Source organism: Thermobia domestica, chromosome 9, assembly GCF_964235325.1.
Source record: "Thermobia domestica chromosome 9, izTheDome1.hap1.1, whole genome shotgun sequence".
Taxonomy (NCBI): Eukaryota; Metazoa; Arthropoda; class Insecta; order Zygentoma; family Lepismatidae; genus Thermobia; species Thermobia domestica.
In genome coordinates this window covers 180,215,751-180,241,668 of record NC_137462.1, presented here as the reverse complement: position 1 = coordinate 180,241,668, position 25,918 = coordinate 180,215,751, and the positions used below count along the sequence as shown (strand labels likewise).

The window sequence follows — 25,918 nt, the reverse complement described above, 5'->3', positions numbered from 1 at the left end:
GTGGATAAAAAAGATAAAAACAGATAGATTGATGTCATAAACAAGATTACTGTGTAGTTGACCAATGTTAAGTAAGAAGATTTAATATTTAGATTGTGATACAAGTAAGATAACTAGATTATTTGATTCGAATAATTTAATGAAACTCGGAAAAAGTAATGGTACAGATTCAGAATAAACAGATTGAACAACACAATTGTGTTATTGGATATTAACATTTGGCGCAGTCGGTAGGATAAAATAAATCCAACAAACAAATTATAATTAGCACAATGATTTTATCGAAACCCGTTACGATTTCTTTACGATGTGAAAATCACGATATTAAATTTATTCTAGATACATGTGCTATTGTTTCTTCTATAAGTAGTAAGCAAAAACAGCAATGGTTTCCATTAAAACCGGTAATGAAATTTCAATATACATTAAGAAATGCAGATGCAACATCCATTGCTACTATGGGTTATATTGATGTCGTGGTTACCTTTCAGAACCAAAACTTTAACCTGCCGTTAGTCATTCTTCAACATGATATACCAATACCCATAATGGGCCGCGATTGGTTAGATGTTTTAACGCCGATATGGAGGCAGCAATGTGTTGGTAATTTTTTGAACCAAAATATGTTAGCACATGTGTTGGAAACAAGAAATGATCCAGAATATCACCAGAAAATTTTACAGGATTTTAAATCAGTATTTTCTGAATATATTGATAACCCAGTGCAAGGATATAAAGTCACGATACCTATAAAAGAAGATGCCATACCAATATTCAGAAAAGCCTACGAAATACCTAATGCTCTAATGGGTGCAGTTAAAGAAAAGTTAGACAAGTTATGTAAGTTAAACATTTTGCAGAAAGTGGAGTTTCCGGATTGGGCGACACCGATGGTGGTAGTTCGGAAAAAGAATGGAGATATAAGTCTATGTTTTGATTTCAAGCAGACAGTTAATCGTGACCGGTTTACGGAAAAGTGTGCTTATGTTATCCCTAAAATTAAGGATATCTTAAATAAGGTGGTGGGAGCAAGGTATTTCGTGGTATTGGATATTAACAATTTGAAGGGTACCGTTTGAAAATTTGCTTTATTCTGAAGAGAATAATGTACAAATCATGATTCTAGGATAAATAGGAATGTCTGAGGAAATTTTTATATTACATCCGAGTTATCTGGGACATTGTGGGAATGTTCTTAGCTTATTGTCAAATAGTTTCCTACTCAAGATAGAAGTTAGAAATTTTGTACACACATTTAGTACACTCCTTAGTATGTCCCAGTTGATTTTGAGATCTGTGCGTTAACACAGGGGAAAGAGGGGATTAACATTTTTTAAAAGAAAAGTAAAAAAGATGCCGACTACTCTCAAAATTTCCCGCTTCAGGGACATGATAGGGAAATGTGAATGTTACCGTATCAAAAGCTGTTCTATTCTAAAGAGAGTGATGTATGTACCATGATCCTAGGATAAGTAGGGATGATGCTGTAGCTGCTTGACTGAAAGTCTATAATTTACCTTTAAAAAGAGCCATAATTTAAAAGGGTCAAGAAACATTGTTTGGGATTGATATAGGTTAACGATTGAGGATAATTGAAAATTCAACCCCAATACTTTCACTTAAATGGCATAATTAGCATTTAATACTAATTTCTAATGCTTTTTCTTCAGTTTGCGACTTGTATTATACGAGGAGAAAGATTTGATTTAAATTAAAAAAAAAAAAATCAAGAATTTTTTCTTTTTAAATCATGATGTTTTCCACCCTGGTTGCTAGTGAAACCGACTTTGGTGTACGGGGTTCCGGGTCCAATACCCAGTGGGAGAGCTTCGAAATTTACGTGCAGGTTATATAGATCGCTACAAATATAATTTTATGGTTAAAATGAGGAGTTGGTATAAACGAAAGAGGGTTGTATTCAATATTAATTTACACAGAGAGTATTTCTGCAGTGTCAGGAAGCCGAATTATATGTATAGAGAAGTAAGGTTACTACTATAACACTATTACATACGAAACAGAAATTCGTATACCTGTTGATAATTCTAACTACTTACAATAGTAGTGTAAACTTCACAATGCCCTATCCAGCTTGTATCCTTACGCAGACACAAGAAATTACATTCGATTAATTTTAACGGAATGGGTGCAAAGTTTGCTAAGCTAACCCGACCCTACTCTACTCTACTGTACCCTGTTACAGTAGTACTAGTTATCAATACACAGCTGAAGAAGGTATTGTAAAATTTACTCCAATAAATTCCAATACTCCAATAATGTTTAAAGCAGACAGTTTATATTGTCACAACAGAAATCCCATATGCATCATACACGTAGAAACACTTCAAAAATGACATTAAGATACTCGAAAATAAAACACACAAGCAGTATCGAACTGTTGTTTATAGTGCACGCCTAGCACAGGTTGGCGCGTACTATCTTGTATGAATAATGTTTTGTGTATACCCACCGTCGTTTCGTCACTGGTCCCAACGAATACACCCCGCGTGGATCCACCAGGTTCGTCCTACTCTGACAAGTAATAGACAGTATTTGCTTGTAGCTGCCACCTAGTACAGGCTGGTAGGCGTTTTATTTTGCATGAATTGTCATTTCTGTGTATAGTCAACGGCGCTTCGCGCGCCTGTTCTCTGCAGACATACCTTCCCATGTGCCTACCAGCTCCGTCCTGTCCCGACGCGAAATATATGCAAGTGTTGTTTGTAGTGGCCAACTAAGACAGGTTAGTGTTTTTCGCATAATCGCTTATATGGCATATCAGTTTGTACACATATTAGCAACCTCCACGTAATTATTTGGGAAGCTGCACAAAAATAAAAAGTCTAAAATATCTTAAGTAATCCAGGACCTGAGGAAGTGTTTAGTGGAAAAATATAACTCAGTCCTACTATCCTCGTTTACACGCTTACCAACCGTTGCTGAAGCACCTGCTTGCTGTGGATGCATCCCCACGCGGGGTCCTTGTTGTGGTCTTGCCCTCACTTGGTTAAATAATATTCGTGCTTTTTAGTGACTACTTAGTACAGGTTGGTTCGTGTCTTATAGCATATGCCCACATCTCGTGCGAAGTAAGCCCTCTTAAAGTGAATCTGCACCCATTAATTCAAATCTACCATAGAAAGGGGTTAAGTACTGTCTTGGTGGATCAATGTTTTTGAAATTTACCAGCTGAATTCTAGAAACTTTCTTAGTTTATGAGGAAGAGTAGTGGAACACAGGTGAGGGGAATAGCTGAAGTTAAGAAAGTAGATGTGACGTGTATGTGTCGAAGTTGTGACATATCGCGTTTGAATTTTATAGGGGGAAAAAAAATAACAACCAATGAAACCATTAGAAATGCTATTGAAACTCGTATAATTCCCAAAATTCACCTGTTTTCCCTACCCTCGCTTACGGGCGTACACACCGTCGCTGACGCGCATGCTCCCTTCGGACGCACCCCCGCAATCTTTCGCAGGGCGACCTGCTTCGTACTGCTCTGACTTGATTAGATAGCGTTTGTGATTAGTGGCCACCTAGCACAGGTTGTATTTGGTCTAGGAATTAATTCGTGCGGTTGGTACGCACACATTGAAGCTGTAGTACAAACACAAAATACATAAATACCTTAAGAAAAATATTGTCCATCGCTAGCCACCACTTTCGCCCATCTGTCAGGCAATGTACGGATTCCGTGGCGAAAGAAGTCCTCATCCTTGGAAGCGATCCAGTCAGAGACCCATGTTTCGATATCTTCTGAAGAAGTAAACCGCTGTCCAATCAAATCGTTGTTCATGCAATCGAACAAGTAGTAGTCCGAAGGAGCAACGTCTGGTGAATACGGCGGGTGGGGTAAAACTTCCCATCCGACATTTTCTAAATAGGTTTTGACCGGTTTTGCGTCATGTGGGCGAGCGTTATCATGTTGAACAATAAGTTTATCATGTCTGTTCTCCCATTCTGGTCGTGTTCTGGCCAGAGCTTGCTTCAAACGCATTAATTGTCGTCGATAACGTTCTCCATTCATAGTTTCACCCGGTTGCAGCAGCTCATAGTACGCCACACCTTTCATATCCCACCATATGCACAGCATAACCTTTGCACAGTGAATATCTCGTTTTGGTTGTGATGGACCTGGTTCACCTGGTTTCACCCAGGCCTTTTTTCGTTTAGGGTTCTCGTAATGGATCCACTTCTCATCACCCGTAATAATTCGATGCAGAAACCCCTTTCTGCTCTGTCGTTGAAGCAGCAATTCGCAAATGGTTTTTCGTCTTTCAACGTCTCTGTCTTTCAATTCATGTGGAACCCAATGTGACATCTTTTGAATCATTCCCATGGCTTTCAAGCGTTTGGAGACTGTTGTTTGATCAACGCCTAATGCTGCTGCAAGTTGTTCCTGCGTTTGACACGAATCCTGCTCGAGCAATGCTGTCAATTCTTCGTCTTGAAATTTTTTTGGCTGTCCAGCTCGCTCTTGGTCTGCCAAGCCGAAATCACCACTTCTAAACCGTGCAAACCACTTCTGACACGTTCGCTCAGCTAGAGCATGGTCACTATCAGGGTTTGCCCAAGTGGGCCCAGCCCGAAAAAACCCACCGGGTTTTTTCGGGTTGGACCCACCTGAAAAAACCCGCCTTAAAACCCACCTGGGTTTTTGAGCTTTTTGTTAATATATTATGGCTACAACAAAGTTGATCACATTGAAAGTGATTTTTATCAAATTTTGGACTTTCCTCGGGCGAATTAAATGCTTTCACGTTATGGTATACAACAACATTCTACATAAGACCTTTATAAAGTTCTGAATGCACTGAATAAATGAAAAAAACCTTACCTTAACTTGAGATAATTATATAACAAATTAATGTATTAATTATGCTTATAGACTATTTGAAAAAATGCAATTTTATATTTTAGAAAATACTTTCCGTAAATAGTGTGCTCGCCGACTCGGCTATACCGAGGGACGTTATCCCTCATAGGGGACACCGGGGCACATTGTCACAATTTTAACATTTTATTTTCTTGTGATGCTCGTCTAAGGCCGAAAATTATAAATTTCAGTATACATATACTTTATTATCTTGTGCATAACATATATTTCTCTGTCCAATGTAACTCGCTCTGAACTGGACTTATGTTTTATGATCAATACAGTTGTGACAATGTACCCCATATGCGGGGTAAGTTGTCACAATATATGGGGCAAATTGTCACATGTTATTCTTGTGGCACTTTCCAGAAATTGGTAGATATTATTAATTCAACTATTACTAATGCAAAAAGACTGTAAATGTTACCAGCATTAAATACTTACCGTCTGAAAGAGAATCAAAACATCATTAAATGTAAGGGAAAACTATATTAGTTAAATAGGTAAAAAATAGGGGGACCTTGTGATTGTTGAATCAATATTGAACCACTCTTAAAACTGTCATATATGCCTTGGGCTCCATAGCTTATATTTTCTCAACCTAAAAGATTTATTGTTACATCAGGCTTTGTAGGAAAACCAAAACGGCCATGAAAACAGAACTAACTCATAGCTAAGGAATCAAAACTACAAATTGAAAGGTCATAACAAAATGACAAAATTATCAAATCATAGCCTACTTCTCCAATAGGCCAACACAAAATTAGCCAATTGCATTTAAGTTGTTTCTGATTGTAGTTTATGAATGGCAAAGAATTCCTCTGATAGGACTACTGTATAGCTAGAACAGGAGTAAATATTATTACGAAGTTTAGTTGCGTTTTATTAGTACGCACCGCAAACTAATTTGAAAATGTTTATCCTTTTGCTTCTACAAAGTACCGTACCTGGAGATCATCGTCAGAGTCACAGTTAATACAAACGTAAAACAAGTTCTGCTTCCCTCAGTTTTCGTAGGTCGATTCCGTAGCGAATGCACTGAATCCACTTCTCGCTACATGTACTCGTACTGTATGGACCGCCATAAACTAAACTCAATGTATCGTCGTCCTCTGAGGAAGAATCGTAATCTTCTTTGGACCTTCGTTGACATTGTTTGTAGGTGCAAAACTGTTTCCTTGGGGAGTTCACCATGTCTTTTCAGAAATACCGGATACCAGTCTGGGCCAGCAATGGCCTTTTCATTCCACGACTATGGGCATTTCAATCCTAGCTCTTTTGCATAGTTGTAAGTGAGTCCAAATTATATGTGCGAAGCTTGTTTTGGTATGAAACTAGTAATTTTTCCTAGTATTACGAAGAGTAACCTAATGTAAATGAGCATTGGCCGAACTGTAGTTCGCCATCTGTAACACGTGCACAGAATCTTGCCAATGTTCTGTAGTGGACATGAAATTCTTTAGCAGCTTTAGGCCTACGTGTTGATATGGGGTTGTTATTTCTTTTCATAGCTCTTGCTGCAACCAGTAGATCTTCCATTGGTGGTGCTTTCCTCTCTGTCTTTATTTTGTATATTCTCACTGTCTGCGAAACAGAGTGGGGCACATTGTCACAGTGACAACATGCCCCGTCTTATTTGTGACAACTTGCCCCACGCGTCGCCATTACTCTTTTTACAAAATATCTATACCAAACGACAAGATTAGGCGCTTTCAAAGTAGCACACTATGAAGCTCTATTTGTAACCTACATAACCCGCACAAAAATATTTGCTTCTACCGCTTTCACCAACACACAAAAACAGCAATTTCAGGACTCGGAAAATTTACATTCCGGCACTGAAAACACACAAAGTTCAACTGACGCAGCACCGTTGTTTCCGCGCATCTCCAAACGAGTACAGTTAGTAGTGACATCTAGTAAGTAAACAAGAAAGCAGCACCGGCGCGCTGTTTTCGCTTTTTTTAGAATTGCTACTGTGACGACGTGCCCCTTGTGACAATGTGTCCCGGTTTCCCCTACGTTTGACGAGTTTAAAGCCATACGTGCCGGTACTACCAGTAAATATGGAGTGCATTAGTAAAACTATTAATATTATTTCTTATCTTTGACGGTAGCACAAGTATTCTTCAGTAAAATTTAGTTTTCCAAAAATAACAGTTTAGTTCAGTTATTTGTTGGTATTCTTCAAATAAGCATTCTTTAGAATCAACACCGACAATAGCGTAAACATTTTTGTTCAATTTAAGAAGCTTAATGCTCAGAGTTCCGAAAACTACGTAACACTTACTACAAGTGCTGAATTCAAACTTCCGTACTAGTGGAAGTTTCGATGTACAGTAAAGAAAGCTGCATTTTCGAGGGGGAAAAAAGTTGCGAAAGAAATGCTCGGGAAATTCCCGCAATTGAACGCACAAAGCATCGGAACTGAATACTTCAACAATAAAACTATTTATTTTACGCTGGAAGATATTTAATTTCATTTAAGACATTTTGAAACATTTACTTTATAAAATATGACTTATATCTTTATTAATTGTTTAAATTAATTTTCTGAAAAGAAACGTCTTGCAACAAATGCTCGGGAATTTCACCTAATTGAACGCACAAACTATCGAAAGTGACTTTCAAATAAATCCATTTATTTTACGCTGTTAAATTAATATATTTGTTGTTCATATTTGGCAAACGTCACTGAGGCTTCTGGGATGATTCGATCTACATTTGTTCGTTCGTCTGCCTGTACCACACATACTACAGGGTACCACCTTCGATGTTTTAAGTTTAAATTTTTAGGGTACAAGCACGAGACACACTAAATTTCCAGTATAGATTTTGGCGGCACTAACAGCGTACAATTTCAAAATGGTGGCTTTAAAAAAATAGCGGGTATCCACACTATAAAATGCAATTTTCGGTCTTTTAAGTTGAAATTTTTTAGAATATAAGCATGAGACACTCTAAATTAGATGTATATATTTTGGCGGCGATCTAACGTAAAATTTCAAAATGGCAGCCATTTTTTCAAAACAGCAGTGAATAGAAAATTGTTGCAAATTGTGACAATGATAATCTTGAAATATAAATCACATTTTAACACTTTTACCCCAAAGACATTGAAATATTTCGAAAAAACCCAATTAAACTCGAAAAAACCCGATTAAACCCGAAAATACCCGATTAAACCCACATGGGCCCAGGTGGGTTGGGCTTTTTCAAAAAAACCCGGGTTTTTTCAAACCCTGGTCACTATACACTTCCACCAAAATACGATGACTTTCTGTTGCACTTTTCTGCATGTTAAAGTAATGCAGCAGGACACCCCGCAAAAACACTTTATCAGGCACAATTTGAGCCATGTGCACTTAACTACAAACTGGTGTTGTTGACGCTTTAATCCACTGCACTATACTACGAACGATACGCGATGACAGGAGTTTGCAACACATGTGTGGATACATGGAACTGTGGGACGCTCCGTTCGTTGCGCCATCTCTTGTCCACCCGCACGAATTAATTCCTAGACCAAATATTTTTTGCACTCTATTTGGAGTTGATGTAGTTTTGGCGCACAACACTTTTGAAGATTTACAGGTAAATTCTAACATTTTGCATGAAAAGCACATTTATAAGGAACAAATTTCTGGAGGCGGTAGACGTAGATACAAAGTAATACAGTTGTATTTTAGGTTTACTAGTGTAGTAAAAATGTAATTTTTAAGTTTACGTCACATAGTTATGCCGGCTAGGATGAAGGAGATTGTAATGAGAAATGGATGAAATCGTGGAAAGAAGAAAGGGGAGGAAACGGGAGAACCCATTCACACAGTGTTTGTCCATCACAAAGTTCAGTTGACGCGAGCTGGGATCGAACCAAGGACCAAGTGGACCAGAGATGAACACACTACCACTGAGTCACCGCGGTCCTACAGGTGTAGGTGGTTACTACTGTAGAATCATTACAACTGCTTTACGACGGATGAAATAAGAGAGTGCACATGAAAGGTCTCTTCATTAGGTGCTATTTTCCACCAGCGGTGTATTTCTACATAGTGTAGAGAACATGTTTATAAGAGGAGCGTTATTAGTACGAAATCATAACAATTACTATTGAAACTTTTATTACTGACAAAAATATATTTCTTTTCACTATCCTCGCTAACGCGCCTACTCCTTCGGGACGCACCCCAGTTCTATCGTGCGAACCCAGCAGCTCCACCTTAGTCTGATACTTGTTAGATAGCATTCGGGCTTTTTAGTGGCCACCTATCACGTGTTGGTTTGTGTTTTTGCGCTATTGTTTGTATGTCACAAATCAGGAAACCGTATTTATACGTAAATCGTAAAACAGTTCACGAGTTACTTCACACGGCCGCCTTGAATTTTATCTGTGCCAAGTGAAATATTTTCATGTGTCCCAGCGGAAACCTTTTAGGGAACAAAAGAATGAAATTAGTAAGAGAATTATAATTTTTTAATAATTCTTATTAGTTGTGCGCCAAAAGTAAACCAGTACGCTAGTTTTTTTCCCATGCATCCTGACGCCGTAGTTATAGAAATCTCCTGTTACAAATTGTAAAAGTTTACACTCCTCCGGTTTGATAAACGACATGTAAGTCAATCTTACCTAAGGTACGTAATGTAATCTAACCAAAGGGTAGTACATTTTGGTAGGTTTCTCTTTTTTCTCTTTTTCAATTTTCGTGTGGTCCGGCGATACAACATAAATGCCATAGAAAATAACAAAACTGTGTGACATCCCAACTTATGGGGTCATATTTATATTCATCAAATGTGGACATTCTTTTTGCCTCAGAAAATGTGTAAGAAACAACTGCATTGATGTGTGTAGATGTACTCTAGGAGAGCTGCGTATAACTACATATGAACATATGGTTTTAAAAATTAGTGCATAAAAACACAATTACAAATTCTATTTACGGGGGCCAGAATTACTTACTTTTCAAAATATAGCTGAGCACGCGAAAGGGATTAGAAGCCCGCAGGGTTGGTTTTTTACATCTATCACAATTTAGATAGAAATGGCCTTCAGTGCTGGAGCCCGTAGTTACCTCAGTATGTCGCCTAACTCGTTTCATGGTTGCAGAAACGAGTACCTTGTTCTTGTCTAAACTGTGATAAAGGTAGAAAACAACGAGCCCTGCGGGTCTTCTAACCTCCTTCGCTCGCTGAGCTATATTTTGTGAATTAAGTAAGACCGGAGATCTTATGTTTGGAAAATTGGAGGAAGAAAATAAATATCAGCCATGGTTTGTATTGCCCCCCTCAATTAGAATTAACTCAAACAAACCAACTTATGCTTGGTGGAGCGTTGCATGCACGTAGCGAGCAAACGCGTAACTGACGGTGTGTATCTTTAACAAGGAGAATAGTAAAGCACTTAATATGGCATCAAAACATATTGTTGACATTAATATGATCACTTTGTACCTGTCTTTACATAGGAAACTAGTTAATCATGTCTTTCTTATGGTGTACTATGTTAAAAAAGTTTGCATTTCGTATTTCCACCTTATCGCACATATGAGACAAACTCCTGATAGATTTTGAGTACTTTGGCTACGTGATTTTATTGTGTACTAAAGTAACATATTTCCATCGCAGATTTTATGAACTTATACCTCCATAAAATTGCACAACACACAAAATTATTTAAGTTTTTATACTATAAAATGAAAATTATGTATTTTTGAACCAATTTTATTTCCCCCCAACTCTGAAAATAAAAAACATTTTTTTCTTGTGATTTCTTACCTTTATTTTATTTTTTTTTTTTTAATTTCCACACTGACAACGCTCATTTATATACAACGTCTCCTAATATTTAAAAAAAATATGCTCCTTAGACCACCATCATTCAAAATACTTAATACAAACATTTATCATTCCCAATCATCCTCCTTCCTGTATGCCAAGGTTGCCAGAGTGAGATTTTCTCCATTTGGACACTTCGATATTGAGCCTCATTGAATACTTTCATCAACGCAAAGTGAAAAGTGCGTTTCCGTTTGCGATAATGGGCATAGCATTTACAGTTAATGTTTTAACTATTTTTTTACTTATCTTAGTTTAAAACAAAACAATATGCGGAATAATAAAGAAATATTTCTTTATTTTATATATGTAATATTAACGAAGTAACCGGACTTTCGGGCAAATTCGGTAACTGTTTACATAAATGCAATGTAAAAGTTCAGGATTATTTTGCGATAATTGGCTTAGCAGTTTATAACGACTTGGGGGCGTTCACATTACGTAACAGTAATTTTAACATTTTTATTCTCTCTCCCGTTGATACACTTTGTAACGCATCGCCGAACCCCACCATACCCTTTTGTCACGTAACGCTTTTTGATTTTTTTAGCAAGTTTGTTTACTTGCGAGTTATTACATTAAAAAACTAATTTTAATGGCAGAAGTTTTTATTACAAAATGCACGAATTTTGGATATATTTGTAAAGGTTTTTTTCGCCAACAAATCAAAGAATTACAAAATGCTAGTACTATAATAATATGTTAACCACGTAAGATTGTATAATTAACCTGTCTTATGAGGATATAAAGAAATTCATATCCTAGTCGACCACAGATTCGACGTGACTGCTTACGTGAAGGAGCAGGAACATCTCGTTTGTAAACAAGCTTTTGAGCATTTTCATTGAACTTTGGACTTCAGTTTACCCTTTTCGAATTATTCTTGGTTTGAGTCATTCTCAAATTGTGAATGAAGTGGGAACGCCAGGGCATTTTCAAGCTGTGGTAACGATTGCTAACTACTAACTCCAGAAAAACTTATTGGGCCTTATGCAGAGTCGTTTTGAGGTCTGATTAAAGCCATACTATGAGTTTGACTAAAGGATAGTTATAAAAATTGTATTCAGAGTCTCTGATTAGGACGTCGTATTTGACGAAGTTAATCACATGTGACTAATTAATCTAGAGCAGAGGATAATCTTTTACCCACGGTTTAGCGTGCGAATATTTCGGATTTCGTAATTCATCTATTTTCATTTTTAAAGACTACGCATGCGCTCATCTACTTTTCCGTAGTTGCCACATTTATTTTACTCACCGACGCATTGGGGTTGTGTAAGTTAATCATACTTAAATCAAAGTTTTAGTTGTACTCAAAGTAGACTTTGAATTCCAAAAAAGTGCAACTTCCTTAGTAAAGATCTAGTATGGCATTAACTAGTCCAAGACAAACCCACGATTAGCTCATTCTCTCTGAATACTGCCCTGTGTGTCTTAAATGCAATGCAGCAATATCCACAAAACGAAGTCTATTTTATTGTAATGGACACAGGGTTTGCCACCAGTAATATTGGCGTCTAGTAGAGTCTTCAAATCCCTTTTGCATGATTCATTTTATATTCGCAAGTTCCCAAAACAATATAAGTATTTATTTATAAAGAAGAAAAGAACTGAATACAATTATTTGTCTAAAAGATTGCATAAAAACCTGAGAATTAAAATAAAAGTTACCACAAAAAAACATGCGTTACGAAACGAAGGCGTAAACGCCCCTCCCATTGTCAAACTTCGTACGCAAGGCCGAACCCGCTCTACCTCCTTGCTGCGTTACGAAATATGTGGAGGACCCTTTTTTGCTTTTTTTTTTTTTTTTTTTTTGCGTTGTGTTGCTGTAAGAAAACCTTTGCGGAAGTTGGTCCATGGTGACCCCCTTTCAAAAGTCTTTACCTTTAAGCTTCGCCCACTGAAAACGACTCCACGCCACGCTTCTACGGAAATGACAGTAATAGTGCCCAAGCATCTATCGGAGTTTAAAATTATCTGGATGTAGAGTAAATAGAGGGAATTTGTTTTTATTATTTTTTAAAAAAAATTTTGCGTATAAGGACACATTGTAAAACTTTGCGTATTAGTTACTTTCTACTACCTATGCTAAACTAAGGTCTCTCCTACATAATAATAATAATAATAATAATAATAATAATAATAATAATAATAATAATAATAATAATAATAGCACCCATGACAAAATTGGGTGGGCTATGGGACGCATACAGTACCGTAAAGCCTATTATAGACGATAAAATATTCCATCATATATTGCATCAAATATTTCATCAAAGTGGAATCTGAACGTGTACGATACGAAGTTGTATGCAAATTTTTTGTTGGTTACAACATTTGATACAACTGTTCTAAATTAGAATTTGTTCTATTTCTATCCAACATTGTATCAAAGAAAACAAACGAAAATTGTTATGCGGTGTCACTAAAATTGAGTACGACGTGGACACGGAAAGCAGTTGACATTCTTGTAGCAGTAATCTGTTTTGTGTGACTATAAAATTAAAGAATATTACAGCTAAGTACCGCAGGTGACCTCCCAAAATTGGTGTAGATTAAGAATATTCCATGAAATTAAAAACAAATCTTTCACTTTTCTTGATTTAAATGAGCTTTCAAGACGTTTCGGTATGTTATTACTTTTGCGCATGCTGAAATAATTGCCTACAGATTAACAATATTCGTACATATGATGTGTTTGGACTGGTTATGTGCTATCTTATTATACTCGTATGTAATTATTTCTTCACGAAATTCATTTGTAGTGTCTTAAAAATCGTTTCTTGGGGTAAGAGTTGCATTCATGAACGCATATTCAATTTACGAGGACTTTCTTTACTGTATATATAGGCGTCGCACGAATACCATTAAAAAAGACCGCAGAAATGGCAATTTACGTTAGATGGCCATTAAAAGCGAGGATGATATTTAACCGATTTAGAACAGGGGCACAACAGAGGACCCGCGAGTTAGCGCAAAGTTGAGTTCGCAAGAGGCAGGTGTATCAGTGATAGAAGGTGGGTGTAATTGAGGATAGTGCGAAAAACTCCTGATGTTGCATAAAATCACATAGGTTAGAGAACGTGTAATATTTTCCCATTACTAAATATGGATTAGTGGTTTCCTACACCAAAAAATCCTCTTTCGTATGTACTCTCTCATTTTAACTGTAAAACCTAACATTTTTATAACGAAGTATTTATTCATAATCAGTGCCCTAAAGTTACAAAAGTTACTCAAAAATTAACTGAATTTGACGAAATTTAAGCATCGTACAAATAAATATAATATAGATTCATACGTATTTATATTTATTGAACAAGAAAGGAAACTGTGAGTAGTAATTTCATCCATTTCTACAACCTTATTATAGTTACACAAGCATGTGCCACCATAAAACTACACCACGATTCAAGTAACCTAACATTGAATCAAGAAATGTAAACAAATGAGCAAGGATATTGATCTTAATAATTGATCGTTTATAATGGGTGCGAAAGTTTTAGCAAACTCATTTGACCAAATTACCATCAAAGAAAAGATTGATACATTTCATGGAAAATTATGACGATGTATATCGGCTTAATGGTTTGCATTTTACATTGTGACAATCTGTATTGCACATACAATGACTTTTCCAAGCTTTCGCATTGCGTTGCAGATGGCAAAATTTTGGAAGCCCTATATATAATTGTAGTGTAATGTTTAACCTAACAAGTTCTAGTTACAACTAGTATTACAAGTTAGGACAAGAAATAAATTTTACTTTATGTAGAAACAATAATAAAGTGTTTTCTACGGTCATTGGTATATAAAATTTTGTTTCTTATTTTTTATGAATATTTTTTAATATATTTTAAACCACTGAACAGGAATCTGGCATCGATTCTGTTCCAATGTCAAGATTTTTAGTGATATCAGCACGCTTTGTTTTCCCTTGTTCTGCAGAATTTCCCAAAATAATTTTAATATACCGTAAAACGGGGTTACTTTGCACCAGATTTAAGGAATTTTAAAGAAAATCGCATGTAACTTACAAACGAAATGATTTACAACACTGTAGTTTAAACATATAATAGCTAGATACAAGGTATATAAAATAGGGAGTTCTTAAGTTGACACAACCAAAGCAACAGGATATGACGTCACGTAATGTCGTCACTACCCTGGAGCACTTAATGCGCAGTGTATCCATAAGCAAGGCGGCTCTGTTGACAGCATTACGGCTGAGATAATATGCCAAGGTGGATTATAATTTAAGACATACCTGGAATTTGTTCGTGTACTGGTGGACAATAAAAAACACATTATATTGTTATAGCGGTTGTGTGAGTTGCGTTTTACATTCAACCAACGAACAAGATTATACACAAACAATGCCCTGAATAATGAGTAAATAATTGCGGCTTGTCCCATCAAAGGCGGGGAGAACGCCGGGATTTTTCTAAAATCTCATTTTGTGCTGCGCACTGATACGTGTATCAAGATTAAAATTTCAGGTTTCTTCAGTTATGTTCTAATTTATAAGTGTACTGACATTCATGATATATCAATTTCTTTTAGCACCAAATGAACTCTTGTAGGTTTAATAAGTGTTTTGGAGTGGCAGAGACGGGATTAAGAATACGAGGACATTTTAAAAATTACAATTTACAGGTAAAAGGTGTTAATTCAGAACAAAAGACAAATGTTTGGGGAATTTATTTATGAAGGCGCAGAATATGTAAGTCATCTGTGAACATAGATACAGCAATAAGATGTTCCTTTCATTTCTATGAAACTCTCCATAAGGGGCGTTATTCCTGGGCTGCAAACTAATGTACAAGGGTCTTGAAATATGACTATTTCGCTGCCTGAACCTACCCTAACCTAACCCGAACTACTCTACTACTACTAGTGTAGTATACTATTATTACTACTATTATTCAACTACTACCATTACTGCCTTACTATACTACTACTACTACTGCTACTAGCCTATTATTATACTATCATTGCTACTACCAGGGCCGAAACCAGCTACAAAGGTTTGTGAGGGCCGTGAATATGTTACGGGGGGCCAAGTCATTAAAATTATCTTATAAATATCTAAATTGTGTTTTTTGTATTTATAATAAAATTTTGTATTGAAGTCTGGAGCGGCCACAAAAAGTTTAGGGGAACCTGGCACCCCTAGCCTCCTCTGGTTGAGGGCCTGGCTACTACTACCCCACTACTATTGTCTTACTACTACTATACTATATTATTACTATTACTACTACTAAGTGTGCACCCATAAATTAAAAAAAAATGTAATTTTTGAACAATTATCTCTTGTAGCGCCCCTGAATTTTACCTGTTCCTGGTGGATCACTGGCATGCGCCAACACATGTACAGTCTAGAAGGCGTGATGACACTATTTTCATAAAGAAATGTGAGTTTCATAGTAATATGAATTTGTCCACGTATTGTTTATCTGAACTGCGGAAACTGCTCTATCCCAATTTAAGGATGCACATTAACACTGATGTAATAAAGTAATTATGCAGCCTATACCTAAGCTACACGAGGTTTACGTTTACGCACCCACTGGATCAACTTTTGAAGTATTTCGTTTTATTAGCTTATCGACGTCGACCATACCCTAGACGCCGCATGGACAAAGTCGCACATAGTACGAACTATTCGCAAAATCAAAGTAGGCGAATCACTTATCGACAATTTTCGCATTTATTACTGCCTTAAAATGGAAAGGTCTTTAAGTGACATGAATTCCCGCCTATATCTGTGAGCGTTGTGGATTACACGCACAACATTTAATGGATTTATCAAGAAATACTGAACCCACAGGTTCAGCACCCACATAACTGCATTACTTATGAACAAGGGCGCCCATCAGAGAGGGCAAGGTGGGGCGCACGCCCCCTAAGAGGAAATTGTACTTGGGAATATTGAAAACCCAATAGAATTTTTACATTACTTCCAGCAAACTTTGAAACTATATTTGAAACGTCGCTTATACTTGCCCCCCCCTGGAAACCACAACATGGGCGCCCTTGCTTATGAACTGCACACTAAGAAAAATCCGTTCTCCGGACAGCGGTATATTGTACAAATATATGAAATCCTCTTGCTTACTATAGAAATCAGTATGGAGCATATGCTACATACACACTGTCCTTAGATGTTACGGTACATCATGTCATTGCAGGATGTCTGACATCTAACAGTTTTCTGTATATCACCTATGTTACATTCTGCAGCTATATTCTATTCTACTATGGACATTCTGCGTCGATTTGTATGTGAGATCCTGACCGCCTATATTGTTCAGACAGAACAGAAGGTACGTATAGATGGAACACTTATACGGAAAGTATTATAAAACATGCGTTTTCAGTTATACGTTTGCTGTACGTTAAGTTCAAAAACTACAGGAATTACGCATGTTATCTACTGTTTTAAGTACGCTACCTACAATTCTTTTTCTCGGTATGTGCTTTGAAAACTAGCCATATGTCGGATTAGGCCTACGGTGAGAAAGCATTTTTTGTTGCAAATCATTGCTTTTCTCTTGAATGTTTTTGAGGTTAATCTACCTAAAGCCAAACATACCACTAACTAAAGAGTTTCAGACAGTATTGCTGAACATGAGTAGTCGCTAATGCTCTCGCCTTTGGTCCTGGGCTCGATTTCCGGCAGGGTTCAGTCGGTCGAAAAGGTGTAACAGCTTTTTTAGGCTAGCTATCCTAAATAAAGTTTTTCCTGTGATTTCCTCATTCACACCAGGTAAATGCCGGGATGGTATCTAATTTACAGGCATCAGGCCGCTTCTTTCCTTATCCGTTCCTTATATCCCTCCCCGTACTGTGATTGTGTGCTCACCGAGGATGTCATACCTCCAACGTGACGTGCTTAAGGCCATAGATGCCGGTAATGGCCATGACTGGTATCAATAAATAAATAAATAAATATTGACGAGCGAGCGCTAGCAAGCGAAGTCGGGTTAGAACGCCGCAATGCACGTTGTATTCATCCATTCTAATTAATAGCAAATAGTAATTGCAAAATTTTCCATTCCGCACACGGCATTTCCAGTCTACTCAGTTCACAAATTACTCACATATCAATATCATTATCTTTCCGCAACATGAACTCATTCCATCTATAAACATTGTAGTTTTACCTGGTTTTGGTCCCCCGTAATCCTACAGAACCCGAGAAATTACATACTTCTTTCGTAAATTTTGCAAATTCAAATTCATAAAGTAGGACAGCACCATAGTTTTCTACATACAGTAAACACTATATAATTTTTAAATTAGTACTACAGTCCTATTTCACAGGCCGTCATTCATTTTAATAATAAATTACTGTTTTTATGTATTCTACACCTGCATCCATTCATCCAGCGCCGTAACTTAGATTTTTCTTGGGGGGGGGGGGTTAAGCATTAATACGCGTATTTGGTGCTCCTAGAAAGGAGTTGTTTCTCTAATTCTTGAGCTCCCTTTTTCCATCTTTCTCTTACTCTTTATGGGCCCGGGTCGTTAGTTACACCTTTGGGCCCGTTCCATACATGACAAATGAATTAAGGGGACAATATTGTTAAATATCAAAGCCATACGAATAAACATTATTTCTAGGGCCCCTAATAGTAAACTGTTTTATTGAAATGGGCCCACGACTCATTTTTGTTTTATTTAACTTTTATGTGTTGTTTTGTTTATGTAATATAGTGGACATATTCGATGCTTCATTTATAATTTCATGTTCGTATCGTATACGGAGTAAGAAAATTTTGTCTTAAAATGGGTCCCCCTGAACGTCGGGGGCTTCCTTGGGGAAGCATTTGCCCCCTCCCTCCTCAAGTTACGGCCCTGTCACTTATCACATACTAGGCTGGTAGCCAGCCCAAAAATCTAGGGGAAGCCCGGTAGAAGTTTGGGAGGGGGTCCCGATCCAAACGTATTATAGTTAATCATCATATTATAGCTCAGCGCACAAATTTTTCGGTCGCCAAGTCGCCATTGGCGACTAGAAATTTAGAGCTGGCGACCAGTGTTCAGTAGAAATGGTTTCTGCCTGAACTCACAGGGCAGCGCATTTTCTGTTTCGTGAGAAAATAATTGTCACTGAGTAAAAGAAAACCGGAATGTGAAGTCTTTCTTTGTCAAACTACAGGCCGTTTGGGGGGGAGGGGGCATCTCAATTTGTACGTGAGAGATACTGGCGACCATTATTTTTGGATTGGTGAGTGCGTCTGACTTTGAAATTTTGCACCCTGTTATAGTTCATTTGCAAGCGTACTGTGAAAATTTTAAGGGACCAGTAAAAATTTAGAGGGGAGCCCGCCCCCTAGACCCCATGGATACGGGCCTGTCACATACTAATATGATTTAGACCTATCATTAATTTTTATGTCAATTATATATTGTGGATCTCCAAATTTTTTGTAGCAACAAATCTTTCGCGGAGAACATCATCAAATTTCGCGTGTCGAGATGCTATGATTTCATACAAATATACAAATATCTCTTTAAGTATATTACTTCATTAACAGACAATCATTTTTAAACATATTGGGCCTTATGCAGAGTCGTTTTGTCGCATGATTAGTGCCCTACCAAAGAGCTCGACTAACATTTGTTTCCTGCAGTAGTCAGGCTTTTAGTATGACACTAATCAAACGTCAAAACGACTCTGCATAAGGCGGATTTTCTTTACCGGTCTGTTACTCTAGTATAAAATTAATAAGTTGACACCAAATCAGTTGCAAACACTGCTCAACTTACTATCACATTTAGTGACGTCATATTGTGTGGTGCTCTGGTTTTGTCAACCGAAGATCTCCCATATAAAATAACAGGTAGCCCCAGTTCGTGTTCAGCGTTCTGATTGGCTCCCTGTCCGTGACGTCTTGTGGAGGAACTTTTGCCCATCTTGAAACAGTACACCAATTACCAACTAGCGTAATTGTATAATGCACTATTTCTCTTGTTCTCTTGAACGATACGTCACGATACCCAAGGATGTTATAAAATAGAGGATCTGCCCTGTAGCGCCCCGAGCGGTTTGGGCGGCGTCTCTTCTTCTGGCGTCGGCTGACGATCGCTAGTTTGACTCTCAGGTAGAGTACCACAGTGTTCCAGATAAATGAAACGTAGATAAGAACTTGTTTGTAGTCGGGATTTATTGGTTGAAGATGTACAGTTCAGAAAATAAAGATTTATAGGAAATTACACAGACTGATTGAACGTAGACTCTCACTAAGAGGAATACGTAAATGATAAAACGTTTGACAGACTAAGTCCAACTAGACACAACCGCAGGTGACAAACCGGATCTCTTCTAATGAAGCGAAATTTACGAAGTTGACGAGCCGAGATTCAGTGTAGAGAGAAGGGGTGACGAAAGTGGTCCCTCCTGGAGGTTTTATACTCTCCAGTTTGGATATCATTGACGTAAGCCTCATGTGAGAGTCAAGTGTTCGTACATCACATGATTTTGATACATGCCATTGGCATCTGTTTGTATTAACTTTAACAAAGAGATTTAAGAGCATTACACTTTTTATCTTTGAGTCCTTCACAAGGTTTTTGCATGCATCGGTCAATAATCCTAACCATACATACATCTAATGTCGTAGTTTCTCCATAATCCGGTTGTTGCTCTATGAGGCGACCTTTCCTTTATCTTTTAAGGAGATTATATTATTACGTTCTCCAATGTCTCTGTCATAAAAGTTATTGACACTAGTGGACTCATTTACATGTAATGTACAGATCACTTATCAGTGGAAAAGAAAAGAAAGAAAGAAAAACAAAATAAAAGTAAAAGATGATACACAAAAAGGTAGGTAAAGATGCCAAGATACGACACCTCCCCCCTTAAGATAATAAAAAAAAGTGTTACATTAACGCTTTTTTGGATTATATGCCATATACATAAACCATTTTTTTTTTTACATAATTAGATACGTAGATACACCATTTTTATTTTATACCATAAAAAATGTTGAGATTACTTGAGAAATGGCTGAGCTGAAACCCCTTTCAGCGACTTGTTCTAGATAGTGCCTTTCTGCTGGACAACCTCGTCTGGGAAACACTGCGTTGGAGGGCTCGTCTGGGAAACACTGCGTGTTGAGTCTTCAACTTTCCTTAACTCTAACAATTCTGACTCACTTTTATTAAGGTCAGAGAACGCAATTGGGGTTACAGTTACCTTATGTGGGTCAGTTTGAATTTTATTTATTATGGTTGGCTTGAAACAACACAATGCCCTGCAACAACTATCATCTTTAGTCCACCTAGTGTACTTGTAACATTTACAATATTTACAACAACAAAATATCATAATAATTAGCACTATAATAGACACAATGTAAGCAAAGATAGATATCTTAGACATTTTAGAAGAATACGGAAGTTTCCATTCCTGTTCAGTTATAGCCTGCTCAATATCATCAATCTTATGAGAAGCATATCTTAGATCATTAAAATTGTTAATTATATGATTAATTGGTACATTTAATTGTATCTCGTCCAAACTTATTGTTTGTCCATGTACATCACAACAATCACAGGTAAGATTCAATTTTGGTATTAAATCCTTAGACATAGTATTGGATTCATAAATGCTATGTGCCTGGATCATTATTTGTTTTCCATAATCTTTACAATTTCGCTCTAATGTTAGCTTACCTAAATTAGTAATAATAAGTTCATAAGGTTCTTGATTTTGACACAGAATTGTTATTTTCTCTTTATCGGGACTAATAAACAACCATTCGTTTTTATCTGTGTCCACAATGTTTGTTCGAGGTGAACAATTCTTCGGTTACAATTTTCTGGTAATTCTCTAGTATATTGTTATAATTTTACCTCACATTCTTCATGTAAATGGGTTGACATAATTGGAAAACTTTGTTTACATACATATTGGTTGGTTTGCAATCTTTGACATTTAGAGAATTCTACTTCACTTAACTTAGCATAGTACTGCTGGGTATTATCAAGTAGCAGATATTCCTTAGTGGGTTGCACATAAATATATTTATTGGTAGTATTTTGTATTCTAATAGGCATAGGAATGATGTGATACATATCGAATTGTAAGTGTTCAGTTAAAGGTAAACTAATTACATAACCCAATATATTATCATGAATGAAAACATCTAAAGACATGACGTTAAGGAGTAAGTATCCATATGCCAAATTAGTTGGAAAAGGTAAACTTAGTCCAGTGGGTAAACTAGTGACACTCGCCTTAAATTGGCGAAATATCTCAGCAGGAGTTATTATATGGGGTTGAAGAATTCCCTTTTGAGCATTTATAGTTGCTTGCAATATTAGTTCGAAGTCTTGTCGCAGATCTTTTAAAAGACGGTCAATCTTTTGGATGTGCTCGTTTAAGGTGAGCCTCATTTCTAAAGTAAGAAAGTTTTGAGAAATTTGTTTGCTATAATATACTGGCAAATCAATTATTGACTTTAGACTCGGTAGGAGGGATCATTGTACAACATGCTTACAGAATTTGGAATACCGAAAAAGGTAGATTAATTAAGATATGTTTAAATTAATCCCAAAGTAAGTTTTGAGGAGAGAAATTCTTGTTCACGAGCTTTCACGTTGAGAATGGCCTGAAACAAGGAGACGCGTTGTTGCGATTATTATTTAACTTTGGTCTGGAGAACACTATAAGGAAAATCAAAGACAGCAATCAAGTCCTAGGGTTATGGAGCTATGGACCTTTATAGTTCATTTTTTTCATGTTTTTGGCAGCCTACAACTCCGAAAGGAAGCATTTGTGCACCCAGGTTGGTCTACACTTTTCGTCTTATCTTGGTGTCAGGAATCGCCTCCTAAACATTGTCGGTGTTGTGTTGAAACACCCTGTACAAGGAAAACATTTGTGCAAGTGCATTAATAAACATTCAGTATGACCATAGTTATTAAAATATAAACTTTGGTGCAAAGTTACCCATAGGTGGGGGATACTTTGCAAAATATACAAAAGGAAGTATGTTCAACATACCAACATAATGTTTCTGTGCAATGTTTTACCTTCAGTATTTATACATTTCACTTCCTACACAAAACTGCGTGCAATCTGCAAATATTGATATTAGAATGATGGTACCGGTATCAGTACTTAGTATGAATTATCGATATTTGTAAAGAAAATTATGTATTTTTTGGTACCGGCACAGGAATCACATTTTGATAGTTCAGCATATGCCAAATCAGAAACAGAAAAAAATCACCGTGTACTGATTTGCCTTGGTTGCTCTTTATGTCCAAGAAAATCATCCCAAACGGAATCATTGGAATATTTACGGGATTAGAGGATTTCAGGCTGAAGTCCACCTAAATTGAATGATTTCTTTTTAAAATATCTAATGTTAGTCATCCCTATGCGTATAAGCTTCAAGCTCTCTACAAAACTCTAGTAATTTCTAACAAAACTAAGCTTTTCTGAGTGAAGCCCATCTCAGGCTATTTTTCTGGATCCGCCACTGTTCACGATTTATTTTCCAACAAGAAATCCACTCCGACATCTACCTAAATAGGAATTAAGGGGCAGGAGGTACCAGCAGTAGTAATTTCCTATTTAAGGTGTTACTTTGGACCCGTGCAAAGTAACCCTGATTAGGGACTGAAACCGCCTTCTTACAGTTGTATTTTTTTAATGGCTTTAAAACGTTTCTTACTTCAATTTCAACTATTGCTTCAATGTCCCATTATACACAGTAGTATTTTACGAAACTGACTTAACTTTGACGGAAATTCTTGTACGAAATATCTTTCAAATTTTGTCGGCCTTTACAGTGACTGCTTTCCATACCTCTGAAACAACAAACTCTCCGGGTAATTAGAACTTACATTAACCGCCAACATTAGAGCCAAAATACAGTTAGATGTTCTATCTTAGCATAGCAGTTGAAATTTTCTTTTTACAGTTTATGGTATTACCGACAGAGGACTAAGCAACTCTTTTCAAATTTTGTGCAAAATTACCCCTGAAATGCAAAGTAATCCCATCTTACGGTATTTTCTTTTATTTTCTAGATGGAGGCACAGTATTCATTAATTAAAACTGGTTTAAAGCCACAAGTAGAGAACGCAGCTTCTGGAAATTTACATCAAAAGTGTGCATAGCTCAAATGTAGCTAAGCAGTAATCAAATTGCAGCCAATTGAGGTAACAGAATTAGGAAAGACTTAAGCCGCCAAGTTTCCCAGTAGTCATTTTGTGTGTACAGCGAGCCACAGAAATTCTTGAGGTACAAAGTCTGTGAGTTAGGCAACCAAACTAACGCTGGCTACAAGATTAATTACGCCTGGTAGAGTAGCTAGAACAGCAGCATGAAGTTTCCCCACCTGTTAAAAAAACAAATCGTAAAGTGTGTTTTTGTGCAGGAGTGAGGAGAAACGCTGGCTGACGAAGTGACAAAAGGGATTCTTTGCATACTTGCACTCACAGTACACAGCAAAATACCAGAAAAAATATACGGATACCAGAGGCGCCGATGAGAAGATAACAGTCAGGGGACTTAAATAGTCATATAATTAACTCGAATGAGGGATTATATAAACAAGTTAACTTACTTCAAATGATTATACATATATGCATATCAAATAGTATACGGATCGATTATGCGGTATATGTATTAGTTTATTTTTTTTAAACTAAACACAAAGCCTTGCGCTGAATTTTAAAACTATTAACAGTAATCCTACCCGCAAATCAATTAAAGTATGGATTGATCATTCAGGAGAAGAAACCAGCCTCTAATGAAAATTTTGGGGGTCTCACAGGGCCTGAGCTCCTAAGTTCCGGCGCCACTGATTGATACGTAATGTTACTTAGAAAGAAGAACTTGTTTCATTTCATTATTCTTTAAATGACTTTTGAAAGTGCTCAATATTGGTATATAGTAATTTATTTGTAAATATTAAAAATGCAAAATTGGATAACACTTAAACGAGTTGGAGAACTTACCCGTACTAAGTGTACTTCTCCTTAGGTTGTAAATATAGCTGACGGTTCGCGATTTTGTTTAATATTTGTGCAAATTTACACATTGAGACACAAAGAGAAAAGGAGAGAATATAGTGTCAATAAACAATAATTTAAAAATGCATGAAATTAACGGTTAATATCAAATATAGAACCATTGATAGAATTAACTCTGTAACTCGTTTTCTCCATTTATTTTCCTTCCTTTATTTTCAGGACTACATCATCACTGAATTTCTCCACTGGATATCATGTTTCATTTAACAGCATCCAACTGGAGTTCAGCCTTGTAAATGAAACATTTTAAAAAGTGTAAACGTAGAAGGCAGGAATCGAACACGGGTTGTAGGATCAGGAAACTACACCCCTAACCACTCATCTAAAGCGTTACTTCTTCCGGCTCACCTAAATAAAGAGCCTTTTCTGTTCGCTCAAAACAGTAGCTTGTTAATAGTCAGATTGATTGGCAAAACACAGGAATATGTCACTGAGGACTCGGAGGCATTTTAACACTGTATTCACTAAATTATCAAAATTACAGATTTTTAAAAAAACAAAATACAAAACTCCTTTATTTTCTATCAAATACGGTGCGTGTATTATACTCGTAAACAAACTAAAGACAAATCAATTCATGCGTAATAATCGTGGTTAAGTGGTCAAGGCGCTCAACCCGTAATCTCAAAGTAGTCGAATCGAATCGGATCCACGAACGACCAGTACTTTTTTTTTTTACTTTAGAATTTTTGATGGCGATTAATCCGCGATGACACACGTTTTATTTTCTTCTGATATCTGAATACTCGGATGTTTCAATACTTTAACTATCAAATCTTCAGAATAATAATAATAATAATAATAATAATAATAATAATAATAATAATAATAATAAACTAATAATAATAATTATTATTATCTTGCAGAACATTAAAAGTTTAGCTTATTATCGCTCACGGCATAAAATTACAATCAGAAATGTAACATTTGGCAAGAATATTTCGGTTTTGTTTAGTATTGCTCACGAGAAGAAAAATTTCTCATCTCGCTTCTGAAACAAAACAAACAAAATTTAGACGAGAATTAACATTTTACATTCAAGACGGGACAAGGCTAACTCAAATTATTGTCTCGCATTGGAGATAGAAATCGAGACGATACGAAAAGTATTGTAAACATTTTTCGTTTTATCTCAATTCTCGA

The 25,918-nt window shown here is 36.6% G+C and overlaps 1 protein-coding gene across 1 annotated transcript in view; it reads right to left on the bottom strand.

Moving 5' to 3' along the window:
• Window positions 1-10,827, bottom strand: part of LOC145660479 (uncharacterized) — a 53,283-nt gene extending 42,456 nt beyond the window's left edge. Inside the window, exon 1 of the mRNA XM_081725551.1 lies at window positions 10,652-10,827. The gene's annotated coding sequence lies outside the window, so the exon portion shown is untranslated. The remainder of the gene's footprint in view (window positions 1-10,651) is intronic.
• Window positions 10,828-25,918: the final 15,091 nt, after the last annotated feature.